General features: G+C 37.0%; 1 protein-coding gene across 3 annotated transcripts in view; it reads right to left on the bottom strand.

Annotated features, from left to right (window-relative positions):
* Nucleotides 1-26952, bottom strand: part of LOC150087115 (RNA 3'-terminal phosphate cyclase-like) — a 197812-nt gene that overhangs the window by 96976 nt on the left and 73884 nt on the right. The gene's annotated exons all lie outside the window — the stretch shown is intronic.

The raw sequence follows: 26952 nt of genomic DNA, 5'->3' as shown, positions 1-26952 counted from the left end.
TATTTTGACCGACATTTTTGTGCATCTTTTCACTACAGTTTATTATTGATTAGGAAATATCCTATGGCACTGACCGCAACCAGGGTAGGATTACCCATTAAGGCAATGAGGCACTGACTAGGGACCCCAGGCTTTGGGGGCCCCCAAGCCAAGACATTTTCCTATAGTGTTCTAAAATAGATTAATGTTTTCAGTAAACACCATAAAAATCTTGATTATTTTAAGCGAAAAATTTTTAAAAACAATTATTACGTTTTAATACGTATTTTGAACAGCACAGACTATCTACGCTTTAAATAATGCTGCAATACCAAAGGCTGTAATGAGCCAAGAGCGATTAAATGCCTTTATCGCTAATTTCCATTGAACACGAGTTTGCCGAAAAAATAAACTTTGAAGTCAATAAAAAAATTCACAAAGTAAATTTGTAAAAACAACATAAATTATTCATTAAACTAAAAAGTTTTATTATTTATCATCCTTTAACCCTTTAACAGGCAGAAAAATCCAGAAGTTCAAAAAATTCAAAAGTACAAAATTTCATTTATTTGCTACCTAACTTTTATTTATTTTTTTTTTATTCTTTTTTTTTGGGGGGGGGGGGGGGTCCCAAATATAATTTGCCTGGGGGCCCCAACTATCCTTAATCCGCCACTGACTGCAACTCACAAATACATATGTTACCTTATGGGAATGCGGTGCTCGCTTAGCACGGATTTACTTAGTGCTGTTTTTTCAGAACAAATTATCAGTGTTAAGCAAGGGTCACCTGTATGTGCTATTAATACCTTAACACATTTGCTGCTGCTTATGTTTGTAAGGGTCCTTGGTTCAATCAGTGTTCTGCTATTGAACAGTTGTTCATTTCATGTGCCTTTCCTTTTACAGCACTGTTTTATTGACCACAATTGAATGGATCCATATTTGCATTAACGCAAAAAAAATTGCAGTTTGTTTGATCTAAGTTTGCATTCTGGCAGCAAACATGTTAAAATAAAAATAAATGGAAATGAACAGTCAAGATGAATGGGGATACTATCGTCAAGTGTGGATGGAATAGAAATTTGTGCTTACAATTTTTTCTGAATTAAATGCAGTTTATGATAGACAAAAAAAAAAAAAAAAAAGTAGTAATGACATACTACTTTAATTATCCCCTTATACATGGCTGTGGTTAAGCTGCATCGTAAGTAAGGTATACAGGTCTGGAGGCCTCACTTCAGGAAGGATGTAGATCTGCTGGAATGGGTACAGAGAAGGGCAATGAGATGAGAAGAACAAAGGGGTGTTCTTACCTTGAAAGGCTTCAGTTCTGCAAATTGAAATGTCTGGAGACTAGGCACCTTGCGAGGTGATCTGATTGAGGTGTTTAAGGCATTGAACAGACTGACTAAATACTGATTGCATTCTTCCTCTTGGTGAGACTACACACGAGGGGGTATAAATTCAAATTGAGGAAGACTGGTTGGTTGCAGGATAAATGTGCAGAAGTTTGCCTTCAGCCAGCAGGTGGTTGATTGTTAGAACAAACTTCCATTTGTTGCTGTGGAAGTGGGTAGTTTGAATAAATTCAAGGAAGGAGTAGATAACTTCTGGGAGAGTATAGATGGGTGAAGTGTGTAGGGTTTTTTTTTTTTTTCTCCTCCTTGGCTGATGCTTTATAAGCCTGCTTTCTTGCATTATTTGCTACTACTAATACTAATTCTATAAAATCTGTAAATAATCAGCTTGCTAAAGATGCTATGCAATATAGAACAAAAGAATTAAATCATGGAACACTCAGGATAATATCTTAAATTAAATAATTAAATCAAGAACACCCAGCATGATATTTTGCAAATGATTTAATGATTTCTTTAATTAAAACTGACCAAGAAAAGCTTTAATCAAAATTTTCATCATTTCCCTCACCTGTCATGCATGTTGAATGCCTGTCTGTGTCTCCATCTCAATTTAATACCAGCTCCTATTCAACCACATTACTATTTGTAGAAATCTCAACTAAAAACTGATTTTGTCGGTTTGAAGTCTGCTAAAAAAAAAAAAAGTACAGACTGATAACTTACTAACTCACTATTCACAAAAATGTGAAAAGTCTGCCTTCTCCCTCACTTACAGCTACCACTAGCTGCAAACACAGCTGTGCCTTATTCTAATTTACACCTTTGTAAAATGACCAAAGCAGCCATTATATCTGAAGTACCTCAGCTCTTTCACACTGGCTTCAAAAGTTACTTATTCAGAAAAGTTAGCTTCTAATAACAATTCTGACTCAATGAACAACACTGCTTGTGGTGCTTCCTCTGCTGCACTTATTAGCAAGCATCTCTTAGTCATAAATCTTTTGCTTCTGTTTCAACATACACAACAACAAAAGGAATCCCACCTTATTCGGGGCCTCCGTAGCCAGGTGGGCAGGAGCAGCAGTGCGTAGCACACGCTTCTTGATTAGACTGGGGTTCGAGCCCGTGACCACCAAATACGGATGATGCTGAAAGGTCAGGGAATGACCACCACATATCTCTGGAGCAATATGGCCTTAGTTGCTAATGCTCCTAAAAACCAAATAACAACAACAACCCACCTTATTCATGATGAAACAAAGCCAATGTCTAGAATGAGAAAATCAAATAATACTAAAAAAAAAACTTCCATCTGTCATTGTAGAAGTTGATAGCTTAAATAGATTCAAGGCAGAACTAGACAAACCTTTGGATGAGTGAATGGGTGAAATGAGAAGGGGTTTTTTTTTTTTTTTTTTTTTTTTGGCTGATGCTATATAAGCTTGCTTTCTTGCATCATGTGTCTATGCTAATGCTAAAATGCACTGCATTTCTCTGCTCAGTTCGAAATAATAAAACAGAATATTCAAGGAAAATTAAAGAATTTAAAATTTACAAACACCACTTTCAACCAAGCCTTAAAGGCAGTTCCCAAAAAGCCAATCTTGTTCTTACTCGTTCGGATTCAGATACCACCGAAGGCGATATACAATCTTACAGTTTTGATGAAACCTATCAAATCAAACTAAGTCTTCAACCAAAATTCTCATTACCTTGATCAATATGCAACCTTTCTTATCACTTTCAGTGAATCCCATGTAAATGTTTTATTTCATTAGCATTAGCATAATGCTAATGCTAATTTGATCCTGCTACTTACCCAGATGGGACCTGGTCTTACCATACATAAATCTTCAGTCAAAAAACAAATTTAGTCCTATGGATTCTGAAAGGTCAGCACAGCAATTAAATCATTCCACTGTAACTACACACAATCATTCACACAACCCATTTACTAAATCTGCTATGTAACATAACTCTTGTATCAACAGTAGTAGTAGTAGTAGTGGCATGTGATGCAAGAAAGCAAATGTATGAGCTTATGCAGCATCAGCCAAAAAAAAAAAAAAAAAAAAAAAATCACACCATTCCCTCCAAATGCCTGTCCAGTTCCTCCTTAAATTTATTCAACCTATCAACTTCCACAATGACAGATGGAAGTTTGTTCCAGCAATTAACCACCCGCTGGCTAAAGGCAAATTTCCGCACATCTATTCTACATCTGTCTTTTCTTAATTTGAATTTATGCCCCCTTAGGTTCGTAATCTGAACAAGTGGAAGGATCCCGTCAGAATTCAGCGTGCTCAACCCATTCAAGGCCTTATATACCTCAATCAGATCACCGCGCAGGTGCCTAGTCTCCAGCCACTGCAATTTGCAGAACTTAAGCCTCTCTTGGTAAGAGGATCCCTTCATTCCCCTCACCAATCTTGTTGCCCTTCTCTGTACACTCTCAAGCAAATCGACATCCTTCCTAAAATGAGGCCTCCAGACCTGTACGCAGTACTCAAGGTGTGGCCTGACCATTGCCTTATACAGAGGGATAATCACCTCCTTTTCCCTGCTAGCAAAATTCCTATATATCATTGACAAAACCCCATGACCTGCCCTGGCACCTGTCTGCATTGCTCAGAGAACTTCATATCTGACTGCACAATTACTCCCAGGTCTTTTTCATTTTCTACCACCTTAAGTGTAGTACACACAGTTGGTACATTTCTCTGGGGTTACTTCTACCCATATGCAGTACTTTGCATTTGTCAAGGTTAAACTTCAGTTGCCACTTCTTAGCCCATCTGCCCAAATTATCTAGATCCTGTTGCAGTAGCACACTGCCATTACTGTCATTAACAACCCTGCCAACCTTTGTATCATCTGCAAACTTCGACATTAAGCCTGATATACCTTCATCAATATCATTGATAAATATACAAAACAACAGTGGACCTAACACCGAACCCTGTGGGACTCCACTAATAACATTAGTCCAAGAAGAGCAGCACCCATTGATTACCACCCTCTGTCTTCTCGCACTTAACCATCCTTTTATCCATTGTAGCAACTTACCCTTAATACCATTCTGCTCCAATTTGTACAATAGTCTTCCATGCGCAACAGTGTCAAACGCTTTCCTGAAATCCAAATATATGATATAAAAATTATTTTTTGCATCCAGTTCCTTTGTAACCACATCATAATATCCTATCAAATTTGTCAGACAAGACTTTCCCTTAACAAACCCATGCTGTGTCTGAATTATTGCTGCAGTCTTGTCTAGATGATCCTGCAATGCATCTTTAACCAGTGACTCCATTATTTTACCCGGAACAGAAGTTAAACTAACTGGTCTGTAATTACTCGTGTTACCCTTTGATCCCCCTTTGTGAATTGGGGATACATTTGCACATCTCCAGTCCATGGGAACCTCCCCTGAGTCCAAGGATGCTCTCATAATTATGGGTAAGGGTTTGCTTAGTTGCTTTGCCGCCTCCTTTAATATAACTGGATAGATCCCATCCATCCCAGGTGCTTTTCTTACGTTTAACTTCAACAATTTCTCTTCCACTTTGCTCTCAGTTATTACAAGATCATTAAGCACCCTGCTACAATTTGATAACCTTCTGCCATTTTCAAACCTTAATAATTCCTCACGTGTGAATGTAGATGCAAAATACTCATTCAGTTTGTTTGCTATCTGAGCAGGATCATCAACAGTCGAATCATCGATGTCAAGTGGACCAATCAGATTCATCCCCTTCCTTTTAGAGTTTATATAAGTAAAGAAATCCTTGCTGTTTTTCTTAGCATCTTTTGCGAAGGATTTCTCGTAATCTGCCTTCGCCTGCCGAACCTCCTTTGTGACCTGATTACAGATTAACTTATATCTGCCATAGGCTTCTGAGTCGCTTGATAATTTATATGCATTCCATGAATTTTTCTTCTCTGTTACGAGTCTCATTAGTTCATTTGACAACCATTTAGGCCTAAACCTTGAACAATATTTCTTAATAGGTATGAAACTTTTAGTAGCACCCACGATAAATTCCTTGAATGCTTCCCACTTAGAATTTACTGTTGGTAATATCGTCAGTTGATCCCACTGTACAGAATTTAAAAACTGTCGGAGACCACTGTACTCGCCTTTACGGAAGCAAAAACCCTTTCCTTTACCCCTGATGGTAATTAAATCTTTAAGTAAATCCCACGTTAGTACACTGTGATCACTGCCACCTAGTGGTTCTTTTATCTGCAAATTCCTAATACATGAATGATCACTGCTGATAACCAGATCAAGAGTATTACTTTCTCTGGTTGCCTCTCGAACATGCTGCTGCAGAAAACAATCATCCAATAAATCCACAAAAGTTTGACTAGTGTGTGAGTGACCAACCACAAGTTCCAGTCAATATCTGGGAAGTTAAAATCCCCCATTATAAGACATTCCGATTTACTAGCCCACTATTTCTCTGTACAATTGTTCATTGTACTCATTCAAGTCATTAGGCCTATAACATACTCCTACTCTAATTTTTGCTTTCGCAGTGCTTTTGCACACCAAACTGACTCAACAGTGCACTGTTCATCTATATCAACTGGATGCACTTCTTTTGATTTTATGTTTTTCTTTATTAACAGCATAACACCTCCTCCCTTCCTATCCTGTCTATCCTTTCTGTACACCACAAATACCAGTAAAACCAGTACAATTACAATAATAACAGAGGTCCTGAAACATTATATCTTAATTTTTTCTTATCAGAACTGCAGGAGTATTCTTGCTCATATCTCAGAAATCAAACTTGCTCTTACATCTGCTGCATTTCAATTCTTAATTCTAATAGAAACATGGCTCACTCCCAACATACTAAATAGTGAGATTGTAGCCTCATTATTCAATATTAACAGGCTTGATAGAATAATAGTTGGATATAATAACAACTCCACTTCCCCAGCATGAGGCAGTGGAGTTGCTATTATTCTGCATCACTCTCTATTAAAGACAATTTTACAAATTTGAAAGCATTTCTGTAGTCATGCAATGCCAACTTGCTTATTGGTGGTTATTGTGATCTACCTTCCCTCATCTATTTCAAACTCACAACTTTCAATTCTTGAAATGGAACTTGAACAGTATATAACTGCATTCCTCCCAAATACTATATTTGTTACTCTTGGGGACTGCCGACCGGGCTAGCCGGGTGGGTAAAGCACCTGCCTGGCAACCCAAAGGTCGCGGGTTCGAATCCCGCCTCGGGCTTGGATCAAAGTACTGCAAAAACCTTGGGAGGTGCATTATGGCCACAGAAGCCAATGCGCCAATAACTACCAAAGAAAGAAAGAAAAAACTCTTGGGGATGTTGACCCCAAGAAATTCTGAATTACCTACAACCTTTTTTTCTTAACCAATTATTGCAAGTTTAGAAAGAAAACAATATTGTTTTCTTCCTAAACATGCCTCTCATTTTCTAGACCTCGTATTTTCTGTTCACTATGTTATACTTCTTCTTCGGTCCTTAGCTGGCGGCTGGAGGAGGCAGTTGGCCACGCAACCAGTATGCTGCTGTAGGTGCCGCAGGGCTTCGGACTTGCTCTGTGATGTTCTTCCATGCTTTACAATCCATGGCATCAGTCCTGGCCTGATTAAGGTCGAGACGTCGGCTCTTCAGGTCATTTTCCACTTGCTTGGCCCACGTTTTCCTAGGTGCGGTCCGTTGAATGCTCCATTGGGTGGGTCGTCTCCAAAGGAGTGTGGATGGTATTCTATTTACACCCATTCTACATACGTGGAGGAACCATCTAAGCCTTTGCTTCTGGATTTGGTCGGCGATGGTTGTTTGCTGTTGGCATCTGGCGCGGATGGTATCATTAGTGATGTGGTTGCGAAGTGAGATGCCCAGGATCTGCTGCAGGCATCGCATTTGGAATACCTCAAGTTTGTTTAAATCTAGCTTGAGACAAATCCATGTTTCCGATCCATAAAGGAGAATGGGCAGGATCAAAGTCCGGAAGAGTCTGATTTTAGTCTTTGAGGAAATGTTGGTCTTCTTCCACAGACACCATTTGAGAGAGGCGAACGCAGTGGCCGCCTGTCCAATTCTGCTGTGGATCTCCACGGTGGATGCAACTTTCTTCTCCTGGACCAGCGACCCAAGGTATTTAAAGTCCTGCACTTGCTCGATCTGGACGCCTTCGAGATAGATGATGGCTTGCGACCCGTCTGTTGTCAGGGCCTTTGTCTTATCAGCATTGATCTTCAACCCGTATGGCCGGGCAATGCGGCCAATGTCACAGAGGATGTCCGTGGCTTCAGCGTCGTTTCTGGCAAAGATAGCACTATCGTTGGCAAACATCAAGCCAGTCACATAGTGATCCTTGCCATATTGTATACCCCGTCTGTTGCTGAATGCTTGCCTCATAATGGTGTCAACCACGATGTTAAAAAGCAATAGGGAGGCCACGTCCCCTTGGTGGACTCCAGTTTGGATGGTAAATTCCTCAGATAAATCATTCTGGATGCGCACCTGGCTGGTTAAACCATTGTATGCAGTTTGGAGGAGTGTGATGACTTTTCAAGGTACATGTTCGACCTCTAGCAATTTCCATAAGGCAGGCCGGTGGACACAGTCGAAAGCAGACTTAAAGTCAATAAAAACAATGACGGCTCGCTGTCCATACCGGATACTCTCCTCCATCAGTTGACAGATGGCGAAGATTTGATCACAGCATCCTCGCCCGGGTCTAAATCCCGCCTGTTCTTCTCGACTGGTTTGCTCACGATGTTTTTTGCAGCCTTGACTGAATGATCTTCGTATACTGCTTGCCTCTTCAGATCATCTGCCTCTGCAATTTCAGCTTATACTGAACTTTTCAAATAGAATGATCAATAAATCCCTCTGTCACTTCTCACATCATGTTCTTCAACTTCAAATATATTAATTGGCTTCAGATTTCTCATGAATTATGGTATTTACACCAAAATAATTAATTTAAATGCAAGATCCTAATCTCATCTGTGATATTCTGTAAAACAATATCTTTTTTTTTTTTTTTTTTGGTTCTTAACAAATTTCCTACCCACCGTAAATCTAATAAAGTTTGTAGATATCCCTAGTTCTCTATAATGAGGCTGCTAAACTGTTCAATTCAAAACTCAGAGCTCATGGATCCTGGAGGCAACTACCAATGTATCAGTGCTATTTCAAATTTTCTACCTTAAGAAGAAAACTGAAATTATTATTAAAATGTGATTGGTCCTACTTTATTCAAAATACTGAGGTCAATAATAATAACATTAACCATTTCTGGGTTTACCTAAAGCTTGCTGGAATTCCTGCTGCCAATAATCACACTGGTCCATATCCTTCAGCATCAATTATTTATCCCTCTAACAACTTTAGTGATCTATCTACTGATAGTCTGACTGAATTTGAATTTTCTGACCATGTAATTTTTCTAACTTTAAACAAATTCAAACTTATGTACTATACTAATCCTGATAAATTACCTATGGCCTTCTGGAAACACACATATTTCTCTTAGCTCTCAGTTATATCTTATTAAAGCCTGTTTCTTGACCGGAACTCTTCCTGAATGTCTTAAAGAGTCCTCCATCATTCCTATCTTTCAAAAAAGGATGACAAAACATTAGTTTCATCTTATTGTCCTATAATCTGTATAATGCCTTGCCAAATTGATAGAAACTGCTATTTTCATCCAGCTATCTGCTTTGCTAAAGGGTGTTTTCAAAGTGAGCACCATGGCTTTTTAAAAGGAAAATCAATTACAATTAATCTACTTTATTTTTCTCATATTTTGCAATGATTGTAACCTGCAACTTGACACAATCTACTTTGCTTTGAGTAAAGCATTTGATACTGTTCCAACTGATCTTATTTTAACCAAACTGTCTAATTATAGCACCAAGGACTGGCTAGTATATCTTTTATGCTCCTGTATCATCTGTATGCATATTAAAGTATAGGGTAATACTTTACTATGTAATGTCCCTAGTAAAGTATGCCCTATACTTTACTATGGTACACTACAGAACAGTGTGAAAAGTGCAGTAAGAGAATGAAAAGTGCAGTGAAAATTCATCATTTTTGTCAGTTATGTAATTTTTCACTTTGAAAATACCATTTAAGGACTTCAGCAAAAATGTGCTTAATTTCTTAAATTAGCTTAATTGTGTGCAACTAAACATCTTTTCATCAAAAAATAACCAGAAATAAGTGTTATTCCCTATCCCTTTCACAATTAAAGAGAGGTATCTCTCAGGGTTCTGTCCTGAGGGACATTCCTCACTTATGATGATGATATCAAAATTCACTCCTATATCTACCTTGTCAGATTGCATGAATCTTCATGCAATCCAATGTAGTAGATATAGGGAAGAAAATCCACAATCTGACAAGGCCTGTGAACATGTGTTCAATTGACCTTTAATGGTCTTCATGTAAACTTTGAAAGGTGCTTTATTCTTACTTATCATGATAAGCAATCTTTTATAACATTTGATTATTGCTTGGGAACTAATTCTATCAACTGAATCTTTGAAATTAGAGATTTGGGTGCTAATTTCATCATCATGTTACTTATGGTTCTCACTTACTCTCTATTTCTAAACTTGCTGCTCGTATATTAGACTAACTTAAATGTACAATTAGGGATTTAGGCAAAGTTGCTCCTATGATTACTATTTACAAACTGTATGTTCTACTAATCACATATTCACCACATATTCAACAGTAGAATATGTGTTGGTCTCATTAAAATTTTGGAAGGTCTGCGATCCAATTTTCTGATTTATCTGCTATACGTCTCAATTAAACTGTTTTACTAAATCCTATAATGACTACTGCACCCATTTTCATTTACTGTATTTAAAACATCAACAGACTATAATGGATTCCAGCCTTTTGAATAAAATTATTTTCAGCTCCACTGATTTTCCCAACTCTTAAAACATATCGACTTTAATTGCCCTGCAAGACCTCTTAGCGACTTCCCAAAAGTTGTAAAGGACAAATCAATCCAAAACCATTTAGCTTTCAGTTCTTTAACAGAGTTGTAAAATCAGTAAATGACATGAGTTTGGACGTCTTTTCATAAAACAGTAAAGTTCAACAAGATGCTCTCCCATTTCTGGAAATCCCTATTATTTTCATTACTTTGATTATTATGTAATTTGTTTTCATGCTCTTTCTGCTGCTCTTTGCTGGTATGTTATTATTTTAGTTATTTATTTTCTATTAATGCAATCAATACTGCAAGTAAATCCCTAATCTGCTATTATTAGAATATATTATTGTAATGTATTATCAGAATATTAGAATAAAATGACAGACAGAACAGGTGGCAGAGGGTGATGAATAAGTTAAGAAGAATATTAAATCTAAAGCAGTGCATCCAGTTGACTTGGGTGAAGAGTGCAATGTTCAGTCAATTTGGTGAGATATAAGTAAGCACTGGGAAAACAAAATTGAGAGTAGGAGTGTATTATAGGCCTAATGACTGTGATGAATATACCAAACAGCTATACAGGAAAATAGGGTAGGCCAGCAAATATCAGGGATTTTAACTTTCCAGATGTTGACTGGAATTTGTGGGTTGGTCACTCACACACTAGAAAGACTTTTGTGGATTTCTTGGATGACTGGTTTCTACAGCACAATGTTAGAGAGGCAACAAGAGGAATTTGCTTATCAGCAATGATACTACTTTGATCTGCTTATCAGCAGTGATATTTCATTAAGAATCTGCAGATAAAAGACCCACTGGGTGGCAGCTATCACAATGTACTAATGTGGAATTTAATAAAAGATAACTGCTGTCAAGGGAAAGGATTTTGCTTTTGTAAGGGTGACTACAGAGTTCTCAGACAGTTTTTAAATTGTGTGTAGTAGAATAAACTAGTGATTTTACCAACAGCAAATCCTAAATGGAAAGGAATCAAAGAAGCTACTAGGCTTTTCATACCAACAAAGAAATACCATTCAAGACTAGACCTAAATGGATGTCAGATGAACTATTGAGGCATGTGGCAGAGAAGAAGAGTGCATGGGATGCACAAATTATTAGGCAACACAGAGGCCGATTGTAGACATAAATTAGTCTCTAATCAAGACCAAAGGAGATCAGGCAATCTAAGGTAGATTATGAGCAGTCTTTGGAAAAGATTGCAAAGAAAAACAGCAAAGACTTCTATGCTTATATTAACAGTAGAAGGAAGGAAGGGGTTGAATCACATTGGGGCACTTGATGTTTAAAGGTTAACCATTGATGATCCCTGCTTAGGTTGCAGACAAATTAAACAAGTATTTTATATCTACATTCACACATGAGGAATTCTTTAGGGAAGGGGATGCCAGAAGTTCATCAAACTCTAATGAGGAGATAAGTGACTTTGTGATAACAGAAAGGAAAGTGGAGGAGAAATTGTTGAGGATGGACATAAAAAAGGCACCTGGGGCAGATGGAATCTATCCAATTATATTAAGGGAGACAGCAAAGAAGGTAAACAAACCCTTAGTCATAATTAAGAGCGCATCCTTCATTTAAGAGAAGATCCCTGTGGACTGGAGAAGTGCATAATATTATAAAGGGGATCAAAAGACAACATGGGTAATTACAAACCTGTTAGTTTAATGTCTGTTCCAGGGAAATTATAATGGAATCATTAATTAAAGTAATGCAAGACCATTTGGACAGGCACCTAATTATACTGCAATCACAGCATGGATTTGTTAAGGGGCAATCTTGTCTAACTAATCCGATAGGTTACTATGATGCAGCAACCAAGGAACTGGATGAAAAAATAATTTTGACATCATATACTTAGATTTCAGGAAAGTTTTTGATACTGTTGCACATAAGCACATAAAAGACTGCTGTACAAACTGGAGCAATGTGGCATTAAGGGCAAGTTACTGCTATGGATAAAGGGATGGTTAAGTGGAAGAAGACAGAGAGTGGTTATCAATGGGCACTGCTCTTCATGGACTAATGTTATTAGTGGAGCTCCCCAGAGTCCACTGCTAGGTCCATTGTTGTTTTAAATATTTATCAATGATACTGATGAAGGTATAACAGGCTTAATGTCTAATTTTGCAGATGATACAAAGGTTGGCAGGATGGCTAATGACAGTGATCAGGGTGAACTACTACAATAAGATCAAGAAAAATTGGGCCCATGGGCTGAGAAACAGCAGTTTAAGTTTAACATTGACAATTTGATTTTGACACTTGAATTTAACAGTTCTGGAAATTGAAGTGTCTCAAGACTAGGCACCTGTGGGGAGATGTGACTGAGGTGTTTAAAGCCTTGACTGGATTGAGCAAGCTGAATGGTTTTCTTCCACTTGCTAGGACTACACACATGACGGGGCATAAATTAAAGTTGAGAAAGGATGGTTGCAGGATAGATGTGCCTTCAGCTAGAAGTTTGCTTTATTTATTTATTTTTTTTTTTTTTTTTTTTTGTTAGTTGTTGGTGCATCGGCTTCTGTGGCCATAATGCACCTCCCAAAGTTTTTGCATTTACTCTGATCTAAGCCCGAGGCGGGATTTGAACCCACGACCTTTGGGTTGCCAGGCAGGCACTTTACCCACCCAGCAGTCCAGTCGGTGCAGAAGTTTGCCTTCAGCTAGCAGGTGGTTGATCGTTGGAACAGGCTTCCAATCTGTATGGATGAACTGGTTTTTTTTTTTTTTTTTTGGCTGTTGCTATATAAGCTTGATTACTTACATCATTTGCCATTACTACTACTACTACTATTGCTATATATTGCACACATACACTGTTTTGTGAATATACTTCCATTTGTAATATTGTATATTTTTGTAATATTTTTCCCTTTGCTGACAATAAACAATTTGAATATTAAAGTAAATTTTACATACTATATTTCCTTATTTTGTTTTTCTTTATAGTTTTATTCACTTCACAATCATCCAAACAGAGTGTCAGGACTACCCTCCAGATCACTGCTGTTATAAGAGTTCTCACTGTATTTATACCTGTTTTTGGCTTCTTTCAGGTTTTTTTTTTTTTTTTTCAATTTTTTTTTCCTTTTTTTTTTTTTTATGAAAGCCCCAAACGTGGAAGGTAATAGAACCTATAGTACTTAGTATACTGCATGAGTTGAAGGTTGAGAAAATGAAAGAAATGCTGATGTCCTGGATAGATCACAAATGATTTTAGCCAGGACTGAATTATCCGTATTTTCTTATTAATGTTTCTACAACTAGCAATGCTCCTTTTTTTTTATTTTTTGCCTTTAACATACCAAAATAATTTTAACCCCACCCACCCATTGTTACATTAATATTATAACTTCTAATAACTTTTAATGTACAGCAATACCCCGCATAGCACTGATAATTGGTACCGAAACTGTTCCGTGTTATGTGAAACCGCGCCGATTGAGGTATAATTATAATAGAGTTTTAAATGAATGCGTACCAGAGAAACAGTCTATAAACAAATTATAATAAATCTATAAACAATTTGCGCTTGATAGCCAATTAAAAGGATTTGAAATAAAAAATACTGCAAAAATTTTATTAATGAAAAGGTAACATCATGAGAGATGAAAAAAAAGCTTTGTTTATTTGGGTATTTCAAAAATGAAGTTTGGTGAAGTCATCTCTTTTTCTCGGTATACAAGTCTTTGTAGCATTGAATCCCATCTTATAAAATTTGCCGTATCTGGATGCTACATGCAACACATTTGGATCTCCATTCATAATTGGCTCGCAGGCAACGTCAAGCCCCAAAAAACTTTCTTCGATTCTTCTGTTGAAAATTCTTTTGGTGCCACTTCAGTGTTATCCACGTCAGAATTGTTTTCCTCTTCTTCATATGCAATTTTCTTATCAATTTCAAGGAGAGTTGCAGCATGTTGTTGTTGTTGTTGTTATTTGGTTTTTAGGAGCATTAGCAACTAAGGCCATATTGCTCCGGGATATGCGGTGGTCATTCCCTGACCTTTCCGCATCCTCCGTATTTGGTGGTGACGGGCTCGAACCTCGGTCTAATCAAGAAGCGTGTACTACACACTGCTGCTCCTTCCCACCTGGCTACGGAGACGCCGTTGCAGCATGTGAGTCAATGCAGTCATGTACGTTGGCAGTGTCCAAAGTTTCGAATCCCAAGTCTTTTCCGATATTCACAATGTCTTCAGCAATTGTCTGAACTTGTGATTCAAAACCAATGAAATCATTTGCCAAATGGGGCAAAACATGCTGCCAAACATAACGCATGTTGTTGGCAATGATTTCTAACCAAGATGCAAATATATTTTCGATCTTATTTAGAGGGGTAAAAAATAAATTGTGAAATGAAAAGTTTTAAAAGCTGTCATATCACTCATTAGGATGGAATTAAGAAAAGTGGACACTGTTGCCACTGGCTGCCTGAGGGGACTACTGTCATATGTGCAGCATATATGAGACAATACAGTTGGCATCGCAGCATATATGTACCCGTACCTAGGCTACGACAACACAGCACATATGTAGAGTATGTGCCTAGGCTATTGAATGAGTTTTAATATGTACAGTAAATTTTCAACTTAAATTTAATTGAAAAAAGTGTTATAGTGAAACCCGTGCTGTTTGAAGCCATGCTAAGCAAGGTATTGCTGTATTTATTTTACTTAAGTTATTTAGTTTTCCAATTTTATTAATATTTACTTGTCATAATATTTTTTAGATTTTCACTTTCTTTATTCTCTTCTACTTACCATCTTCCTTCTTATTCTTTCCTTTATATTTCCCCCCTTAGGTCTAGCACAACCATCTTCTGTTATTATTCACTGATTATATATTGTTATATTACACTGTTATAAAATTGCCTTGTGCTTGAAAGCATAATTATGTTTTCTGTCATTATACTTCCACCCCCACATTTAACTACTCTTCTCATCTTCTAATACTTTGTGTTTACTTATCTGCTAACTTCTTGACTTTCGAAAAGCTGAAAATCAGAAAATTGCAAGGAGAAAACTTTTTTCAGAAGTTTCTTTTTTTGCAAAAAGCAAGCATTTGTCACAAAAAAATAGGAAATTTTTCAGAAAAAGCAGAAGGATTTGTAAAGTACGCACTGCACTGGAAATTAAATTTCACTGACAAAATACACATCCTATATTAAAATACAGCCATAGGACTATTTACTAGTAGTATTCTTTCACAATTAACCTATCCAGATTTTTCTCTGTGTAAAATTCTGTTTTGATTATCTGTTAGACATCAACTGGCGATGAATGCTTCAAAAAAGATACCATTGCAGACTTTAAACTCTTCAGAAATGCTGAGGCTAAGTTTTGTTTACAATAACGGTACTGGGATTCAGATATCACTGTCAAGGTCATTTCCAAAGTGTCACCAGAAAGTGATCTGAATTAATTTTTTTAACCCCTCCCCCACAAGTTAAATATTTTCTGATGCTCAGAATTACTATGAGGAATTATTAAAATGCCAAGAAGGTAACAAATTATCATTGAGATAATTTGTTAAATTCCTGACTTCTTTTTGCATTTATCAGCTTCTAATCAAGGACCACAGTACATCAATTCTTTCTTCCATTATAGCATCTGGTAGATTTTCAAAGTGACTGATAGAACTGATGCAAAACATTCACTGCGTCATGTATTTATTTATCTTTAATGAAAACAAGAAGTACTGGAAACCTATCTAAAAATTTCAAATTTGGAAATGATACACTGCCAATTCATGAAATCTGGGCCACCAGCATTAACAAGAACACCATTTTTCAATGGGAACTTTAACACAATATAATTACATGATGCAGTAAAGCATTTCCTCACTGAACAAAATAACAGAATCTTCTCCTCTTGTTTTAGGCTTTCCATCATCTAGCTGAAGAAATACCTATGACTAAGTCACACTCATCCTTTTGGTTCAGTCTGCTATAGTAATCAAACTACCAAAATGTAAAATTTAAAAACTGTTGAAATAAATTTACACATGCCCTCTACTGAATAGAGCCTGTACACTTAAAAGAGTTTTGGGGCACTAACCCAGATGTGGAAACACCATCCCATGGTAGAGCACATTTGAGATTTATAGAGAGTGAATATTTGTGTAGAAGAAATGTAACACCTGAGAGTGAAAAAGAAAACACAGCTTTTTTATGCAAAGAAAGCAATACTTGTGATGTGATTATTATGCCAAGAGAGATTAGAAGTCAGGATAGTTCCTAATAGAGATATGTGATCTTGTCTAAAAATCCAAATGTTATCAAATAATATCATAGGAGCAATAGACTTCTTTTTGCAAGAAAAAATACAGGACAGAATTACCTGGCAATTAGCATTTAACCCTTTTCAGTTCAGCATTATTATTTTCACTTTCTTCCCCATGCAGTACACTCTAACAAACAAAAAAATGACTAATTGAAATGCAATGTTCAAAAATTATTTTTGGGTTTACATGAGTAAATATACAAACCAGCATGACAAAAACAGTTTTAAAAGGTCTAATGCAATATTTCTTCCTGGTAGAAAATATTCATAAAGCCTTCCATCTGAATAATTAACAATGTTTTTTTACTTTAGAGCCCCTACTTTGAATTCCTTTTTTGTCCTTTTGTGGGCTGACAGAGATGCAACATCCAAAATATCTGCAGAAATCTCTTCCTGATAAATAAATTCTTGAAAAATTTAATTCTGTTTGTCCATTCTTCACACCAGTATTTCTTTATCATTTTTTTCATTTAGTACCACATTGATAATAACTCCAAAAAACTCCTGTTAATTAGTTTATTTAGAAAAACTAAATGCAGTAACACCACATGGAAGTCAGAGACTATCTTATTTGTAAAAGTTTCCTTCTCCCCCCCCCCCACCAAATTTCTTCAGAAAAGTCTAACAATTTCTCAATTTCACCACCAGAAAAGCCTTTACTAGATCTTGATGGCTTGCCTAAATACTTCACTCTAACTCAGAGTATAATTTATTAGTGACTTCTACACTGCCATTAACTATTGAATACAATCATCGATTTAGTTTTTCAGATCGTTTATATGAAGTATAACTAGATGGCAGTACAGTTATTGGGCCAGCACACTGAGAAAACAAATTTCATAGTCTGAAACACTGACAAGCTGCACTGGTTGGATGGAAGAATTGGTTACTCTTTTTAGGAAATGGCTGGATATAAACAAACTTCCAAGCAGAATTAAAAACAGTGGAATAAGAAAGTGTAAAAAGGCAACACAGAACAGCAGCACAAGTTTTGAGAATAAGTGGACAAATGCCATCAGAACCTGGAGCTTTAATGACATCAAGATTGTTTGAAATTTTCTAACATCCTTCTTCAGAAGACCATGGGAAGCACTGAGTGGAGTGGACTGGGTATAACAGGAGATGCTTTATCAGGACCCTCGATACAAAATTTAACAGAAAAGTAGGATGCTAGTAAGTCAACTTTATATTCAGCCAAGAATGCAACAGAACAATAAGCTTGTAACAGTGGTGGGTGAATAGATGAGCAGAAGTCACACAAAATGGCATTGGAGAGACCAGAATCTTGATTACCATTTTGACAAGAAACAAGTTTCATACTCAAATTGTTCAGAATCAAGTTTGGATTGAGAAAACTATCTTACAGCTGTTGCAAACTTTGTTGGCATAAAATTAAGCTAGGATTTGGCTACAAGCCAATTGTGATAAGTTAAATTTTTATCTTAAACAGTCTTAACAAGAGATTTTAGGGCAGAATGCAGAATAAAGGATTTCATCCCCACAAGCATAATTTCACTGACATGACCTGAGCAAACATTAGGATCAGAAGATTTAAAACAGCAATCTCACCAATAAAAAGAAAAACAGAAATCATCCCATTTCAAAATTTCAGTAATGGCAAACAAAACAAGGCCAAGAATGACCATAATATAGAAACTCCATTGGAGTAGAGACCATTACTAATTTGTGATTTGAGGTGCCTAAATGACCACTAAACATCAACTGTCTGTTTTTGAAGGGTCTCTGGTGAGATAAAGATCAAGAGTGTTAGGTGTATGGTTAGAATTCTCTGGTATGGTGGGTAAGTAAATGAAAAAGTTGCATGAAGTTATTGGTAATAGCAAAAACTTCGGCATCTCCATCAACTGCTTCTGCATAACTAGAAAACTGAAACAAGCTGGAGGTGTGTGGGAAAGTTAGAAAAATTAGACTATTAGGAAAATTAGATTGGTGAAAGAAGAATTTTAAAGAAAGAAAGCCAAAGAGATCAGAGTTTGGAGAATGACAGAGGCAACAGATGAACTTAACAGAAAGAAATAGAGTGATTTTAAGCCAAAATGAGGTAATTTCAAGTTTGGAACCCTCTGATAAGTAATATCAGAGCAGATATGTGCATATGTATCACCACTAGAACAAAAGAAATCATAGAATGAATAATTAGGACAACGAAATGGGTAGTGGTTAAGACAATGGACAATCAGGATGCTGTCAGGAAAAGGTGATTGGGGCTTGGCAGATTGACACTGGAAATGAGACCACATATCTGTGAAATGAATGAGGTGGTATTTTTTTTGTGAGGTTTACATCTTTTTTGCAGATAAGTTTGTTCTACCAATTTAACTAATCATGATGCATTCAACAGATAAAGTAAGAGTGCAGAGAGGTGGGACATATATGAATTAATGAAATTTTTGGATATAGAACATAAAGTAAGGATATAATCAAGCTGCTTCACAAAAAATGGCCTAGATAATACCTCCTGCATACACACACAAACTGATCTGGATGCTTCCTAGAGAGTTACCAATAGATTCAGTCTAGTGGCCTATATAGTGACTGGCCTGCAAAAATGTTTTAGAACTATACTTTTTTATTATTATTAGCCATATAGTGCAAGGAAGCCAGAGGCTTATGCTGCACCAGCCAAAAAAAAATTTCTGAGTTACCCAGAGAAACACAGAGAGAGAGAGAGAGAGAGAGAGAGAGAGAGAGAGAGAGAGAGAGAGAGAGAGAGAGAGAGAGAGAGAGAAAAACAAGAGTCAGAAGTAGAAAGGAATCACCAAGAAAGAGAAGAATGATGATATCCAGCTCAGGACCCTGGATGTGCCAAGCCAATACACACTAGATGTGAGCCCCTATGTAAGGAATATTTTCACCACAATGCCTAACACATTCTCAAAAGACATCACTCATACTGCATATAATGAGAGATAGTGGTTACAGAAAGTAAAAGTGCAGAGAGGTGGGACATATGAATTATATGAATTAATGAAATTTTTGGATATAGTACACAAAGTAAGAATATAATCAGCTGCTTCACAAAATATGGCCTTGACAATACCTCCTGCATGCACACACTAGCTGATCTGGATGCTTCCTAGAGAGTTACCAATAGATTCAGTCTAGTGGCCGATACAGTGACTGGCCTGCAAAAATGTTTTAGAACTATACTTTAGAAATGTAAGGAATATTCTTACCACAATGCCCAACACATTCTCAAAAGACATCACTCATATTGCATATAATGGAGAGATAGTGGTTACAGAAACTTTGCATTAGAGGCTACACACCAGTTTCATCATTTCAAGCCACCAATGAGCAAAAATGGTGGTACTGCATTATATGATGAGTCACCCACCAAATCCTTCTGTGTGGTGTGGGCACCACACCTTGACACCTCCAGTATACTAGATGAATTGTTTCAGCCTTGCACATGGTGGGGATGGGGTATATCCAAGGTTACTAGTCCCACCAATGGGAAGGTGCAAACAGAGGCATTCATTGTCACAGAATGACCACTCTTCACTGAAATTCAGTTCAGCCACCTGTGGGATTTGAGTATCTATTTATCAACTTTTGAGACTACCAGATAGCAACCCCTAGTCTGTCATACCTGGAAGAACGTCTGTGATAGATATTCAAACACCTACTATTTTCAGGCATACATAACCATGAATAATTCTCCATGAATAATTTTTAGTATTACTTCATTGCCATTTTGTTTCTTTCAATGTCCATTTATTTTGGAGATGCACATGAAGAAGTTTATGCTTTTTTCCTTTACAATGTTGTTTTAGCATTTGTGTGATATTCAAAGGAGATTTATGTCACATTTAAGCTATGAATACACAGGTGTATTCAAGCTTATTCCTTTCTTCTCATACTGTAATTAGCATATGGCATTTTTAGCAAAAAACTAATGAAAGAATAATGATATCTGTGTCTTCCTACAGGAGTTTTGGCAGTCACTGCGTGGGCATGCAGAAGTTCATTGATATTTGGAAAGTAGTACACAAATTCTTGCTTTTTGATATGTCATGTTTAGTTTCGTTAGGTTAAAGGGCACTATTTATAGTTAGAAATTGTTCAGTAATGGAAGTCACTTTAAAGGAGAAAAAAAAAGGTAACACTTAAAACTGATCTTTGAGGAAGAGGACTGAGAAAGGATGGATCTTACATGAACTTGGAAAGAATGATAGGATAAAAAATGTTTAATAAAAAAAGGGTAAAATGACCTCATACACTAAACCTATAATAAAAGTCTTTTAAAATACAAAATCTCCAGGTTGTCTTGTACTTTTTCTATATCAAAGAGAAGTGACACCAGGTAATATCATTTTAAGAAAGCATCTCAGATAGATATTTCCAGTCTAATCAAATGATGCAAAGTAGACTTATCCGAAAGAAAGGTACACTTTACCCCATTTGATTAGACTGGAAACATATCTGCATGCTGGAGAGGAGATTTGATTTTAAATAAACAAATAACAAGAACATTGACCATTCTCTCCAAGATTTTGCACAAATGGCTAGTGGGAGCAATGAAACTATTGTTCCGTTGCTTAAACTTTCATTTTATTGCTAGCCTGAGCAATAGAATAGTAGTTTTTTGGATATTTGGGATCCTTTCCTGGCTTAGTAAAGGCAAGAATGGTTGGCCTTGTGCCTGGCTTCTGGAAAATTGCTCTTAAAGGAATATTCTGTTGTACAGGAGCAGGTGGTCCACAGATTTTGATGAAAGTTGTACCAGATGACATCTATTTAATTATGGATGTCATCTAGTACAACTGCACTAGCCTTCATAAGGGCAAGAGCTGTTCTCAACTCTTCACTGGTAAATAGCCATTATACAGGTAAAAATTCTTTGATATAAAATTTAAGTGCCTATTTTTCATTTTTTTTTTTCAAGGCCAGGAACTCTGGGAAACAAGATTATGTTGCTGAGATGATGGAAACGGTTTTCCCAAGATCATTTACTATCACAGTTAAGTCTTCTTCTATTATATTCCAGAGTCAATGAAGGTTCCTATGTGTACTTAATTTGGAAAACTTAATTTTCCAAATTTTTTCCCAGATTGCATTTGTTAAAGTGTTAAAAAATGCTATCATTTTTTAACCCTTTCACCTGTTTCTTAGAAGCATTTATTCTTTAAAGTGTCCTATACTTTTTCCATGGTCTATACGATTGATCTGACGGAATGAAGTAGTTTAACTTTCGGTTTCATAACGGCAGTCGGTTGCTTCCCTAGGGGGAAGTTGTGGTTGAAGAAACGATACACCACGTTTAGTGCCCAGAGCAATTAAATGACGTCAGTCACCCCTCTCCTCGATGTAAAGGAGTCTAGTCCGCGTATGCTTAATTGCTCACAAGCGAAAAGAGCAGTTTGCGACTTTGTCAGAAGAGCGTGAGAAATCAGAACATGAGACCTAATCCCTTACGAAATCGAAACTAATAAACCCAATGACTGTCCTGCTAAAATTCCGTTCTTAAAAGCATATCGATTTATGTTCGATGACGCGATTTTAAAACAAAGGAAACTGCCTTACACAAACATGGTATTTCTGTTCTTCTCACAATATTTCATTTATAGTGGTGACAATTCACAAAGTTGACAGTCCCCAAAATGAAGTTCTTTGCCCAGCATTATTGACCTGGTGATCTCAGAACACGTCAGGGAAAATTAAGGGGGAAAAACCAGAGGTATTTATATGAAAAAGGGGAAGGAAAAAGGTTCTTCTTGCCAGTCATAACGTAGATTTCATGAGATTCGGTGTTGGAGAGCGGATTCAAGAAGCGAAGCAATAGATTAAGTCGGCAGAGAGAGAAAGAAAGAAGATAGCCTAAAGTCGTAATTATGGATCAGATGGTAGTTCCAAGGAGCGCCGAGAAAGAGACATTTTGTCAGTAAGTGAATAGCCTTTTTCCGAAACAACATAAACGCAACCATTTGAAATTAATCATACTTTTCACTTGCCTTAAATTCACACACACACTGACCTCTCTTCTCATTCAAGTCATTCAGACAAATGTATATCTATTTTTATAGTTAGAAGTTAATAGTAAGCACGAATTGTCCAATTAGTTGTTTTAATACTAATTGTAATTATTATGTTGACAGATGATTCTTATTCAATTAATGGAACAATTGTATGACATAACTGTCATCATAGATTGTATATTCATTAGCTGAAAAGCCACATGAAGAACTTTACAAAACTGTAATACTGCTATCAGCAAGATACTGCTTGTATTCAGTTAAATTACCTAATAAAAAGTAAAAAAAAGTAAATTGCAGCCATTATCAACCCACTGCAGGATGGAAGCCTCCTCAACAATTCATGCTGAGGGAAAATGGACCATAATCTGCCACGCTGGTCCAGTGCGGGTTGGCAGATCGACCGTATTCAGCAGTCAGGGGCTTGAACCCCGGTCTACTCAAAGAGCGTGTGCCACTGCACTCCCGCTCCTGACCACTCGGCTACGGAGGCCTTCTAATTACCTAATAATCACATACCAATCAAATACCAATTACCTAATAATCACATACCAATTATTCTAATTTTTGACCAGTTCTATTATACTCTTTTGTATACTTATGTTTAATAAATCTTGTTTTGTTGATCATTTTGCCTTGTGACAATTCTCTGATACACATAATTTATATAATTATTGACTAGTTTTTTTTTTGAGTTGGAGTTATGCAGGCTCAAGGTTCACCTTAACGAGAACCTTTGAGTTAATCACAACGCGATCTTGATGCTGCGGGCTTACTTTTAATTAAGTCTGAGTGGGCTTGAGGGTGCAAGATTTTGTCCTAATCCAACTACTTGATTTTAATTGAAACCCAGGCCTTCTGGAAACACATATTAGCGTGCAGCCTTGTCAGAAGCTGAGTGATTCATAGAGAATGTTGTTTAGGCAAGCATACACGTTAAAACAGCGAAGAAACCTGTGGAACACATTATTGCTGGTCACCTGAGTAACAGAGGATCAACTGCATAACATTTAGAGGCTATAAGATTAGAAGTAGTAGGATATCTTCGGAATATCCCTAAAGCTTGTGTTGAACCTTTTTTTTTTTTTTTTTTTTTTGCTGTTGTACATTCTGCATTCCACTATGGTTTAGGGAATGATGGAAACTGGATAGATGTGCCTTTGGAATTGCAACTGCATGGACAATGTTTTCTGTGATGTGTCACCACATCGTTGATAGGCTCCTCCTGACTGACTATAGTGATGTCAGACAACCAGATGTTGAAAGGCATTCCAACATCCGGCAGCATTTGCAGGGCTGGATTTACATATAAGCTAAACAAGCTACAGCTTAGGGCCTCACTCCATCTTAAAAAAATCCTTTTTTTAATATTGTCACAGGTGAACTGTAAGAGAGAAGGGCCTCATACATCTTATAGCTTAGGGTCACAACAAGTTTAAATACAGATGTTGAAAGGTATTCCACCAATTGGCCTGATTAATCTATCCACCATGATAACCTATACGGAAGCTGTGGTCTCCCACCAAGTAATGAAGTCATCACAGGGAAGTGGCCACTTCCACAGGCAGTTCACAGGCAGAAAACATACAGGTAGAACAAAGAAAAAGGTATTAGTTCCCAACACTTAGAAGGAAGAGGTCATTATCAGTGAGCTCTATGGCTTCCCTTCCATACCAAAGCTATCATTACTACCCCATAGGATCTTAGGTTCATTGATAAACTACAGAAGTAACAGAGGAGAAGGCAATTGCACAATAAGATTATCGAGGTCCGTCTGGAGGATATCAGGTGGCAAACAGATATAGCAGACTGTTGATATAAACCCTTTTGCAAGGTGAATTGCTACAACCACCATGTTGCCGGTAAGCGGCATGGTGGTTGGGTCCCACAAGGATAGCAACATAGAATTTGGGTACCACAAGATAGCAATTCTGCCACAAACAGGTTTTATCTCCAGTTCTCTCCTTACAGATGATGTTAATATTATGCAAAGAAGGTTCTTCATTTTTCTTTAAGCACTTCTGAAAGTAAAAGCAAACTGGGTTTATACTTCTGCAAAAGGACCCTGATGCCATCTATATTTTTCCAGAATGCACAGCAATTCCATTGTAGGAATTTATTCATTATATGGGCTTGATGGATCCATCAGTCAGCTTCCAAATTATATGGGCTTGATGGATCCATCAGTCAGCTTCCAAAGCACTAAGGGTTTGGTTTTCTCTGCCCTGAATTAATCTTTTTTGGAGAAGTATGGTTATTGTTTTTTTTTTTTTTAGGAGCATTAGCAACTAAGGCCATATTGCTCCGGGGATATGCGGTGGTCATTCCCTGACCTTTCCGCATCCTCCGTATTTGGTAGTCATGGGCTCGAACCCCGGTCTAATCAAGAAGCATGTGGTACACACTGCTGCTCCTGCCCACCTGGCTACGGAGGCGCCGAGAAGTATGGATGCTGTCCTATGTCCATTTCTTCTTCTTCTGCAAAAAGGTTCAAGACTGACTCACCAAGTACCTGCTTTTACTCAACATTCATGTTTTCTTGTTTCACAAGGTACTAAATTTTTTTGCAATTTCTGTTTACCTAGGTTTTGGTGGAGGAAGAGGTGCAGAAGGAGATACCAATACAGGAGTGTCAACTTGACTGGCCTTTTTGTGCAGTGTGTGTGCAGGCTTAATAAATAGTATGCAGTGAGAGTAAATGACTCTTTAGGTGGAATAGTAATTTCTGCTAATTATCTGATGAAACAGCTCCCTGCAACCTTCTGAGAATATGAAGGTTTATTAGTATTTACAGGTTTTGCTCATGAGTAAGCAGGGTGCACACCTTGGCAGTTAACACTTGTCAATTTCAGAGCTGAACTCACAGTAATTTCATGGTCCTTTGCAAACGTCCATATTTCTAGTACTCAAACCTGTAGATATACTCAACCCACTAAGGTGTGAGAGAACTGTTCTGAACTGAAAACTCAAGGAGTGGTAGCTGAAAAACAAATGTTTGTGCATAGGGATGGAAATCTAGGCTCCATACTAGAAACATCCTTACTTTCAATATACTGCATCCCCAAACTCAGTTATAGCTGGGTACTTGCACTGCCTAACAAGGTGTATATATGTACAGCCTTGTTAGGTGGCACAAGTACCCAGCTATAACTGAGTTTGGAGATGCAGTATAATGAAAGTAAGGATGACTTTTCTAGTATGGGGCCTAGATTCCCTTCCCTATGCACAAACATTTTTTGCAGCTACCACTCCTTGAATTTTCAGTTCAGAACAGTTCTCCACTTCAAACACTTCAAAGAAGTCAGATTCTGAAATGTTCAGTGTCTTATAGGAGTATTACCATGTTTGGCATCCCCCCAGTAGAGGTAGCTCAAAGGAAATGTTCTAAGTGTTTCTCACACTTGGCCTCAACAAAGAACACAGAATACAGCCATTTTACAGATTTGGGGGGAGCCTGGAAATCTATTCAGTCCTTCTGAATAAAGAAAAGTGGCATTTTTCCTATAGGTTTCTCACTGGTGGAATGGATTATCAGATATTCAGGTGTTGGATCTGATACACTTTCAGTTCAGGCCTCTTCATTGATGTAAAATTCTCTGTTTCAATGGCATAATTTTCTGTTAAGAACAATGTTAGGATTCCAGAATTACCAGTTTTTTCCCACACATTTTATTTAAAAAAAAAAAAACTTTATTAATTCTGCTGTGGGGGGGGGGGGAACAATTTACAGGCAGAAAATATAAAAGTGAAGCTATTAGCCTCTTCCATTTTCTGCTCTAGAAAAGCAAAACATGCACATGAACATATATTTCTGCTTTATATATCCGTGCTATGGAGGGGATAACCATATTTGATTTAATTTCATCAACTTCTCCATCCAAATTCCAGAGAATTTCTTCAGTTTTGACTTATATAATGAATATCATCTCGAATCTTGTTGAAAGGGTATGCACTCCCTATGCTAATTTTAAATTTAGATGAGAAAGGTTCTTGGTGAGAATAATATTTCCATACCTTTGGAATGGAAATAAGTCCTGAAATAATATTCCTGTGACTATTATTATTACATAGTCTTTTAGTCTGTATCAGACTAAAAGATTGTGTGACAAGATTTCTTCTTCTGATTTTGGATTTCTTCTTCTGGGACACAGAGCAAATTGTACTGATACTATTCCACTTAGTGAGTTTAAAGTTGTATGTGATGTTATAATTATGGGTAATTACCCCTCAAACTTGGATCTTGTAGTAATATTTCTGAATGTAATTTAGACATGTTGCTTTACTTGAATGTCATTAGACCTTAACCATTTTACTTGAATATTAACCATTTTATAGAACTTTACTCTA

The sequence above is a fragment of the Mastigoproctus giganteus genome, chromosome 4, assembly GCF_048544385.1.
Source record: "Mastigoproctus giganteus isolate SK-2022 chromosome 4, ASM4854438v1, whole genome shotgun sequence".
Taxonomy (NCBI): domain Eukaryota; kingdom Metazoa; phylum Arthropoda; class Arachnida; order Uropygi; family Thelyphonidae; genus Mastigoproctus; species Mastigoproctus giganteus.
The sequence above is the reverse complement of the archived record's forward strand: the minus strand, read 5'-3'. Positions and strand labels throughout refer to the sequence as shown.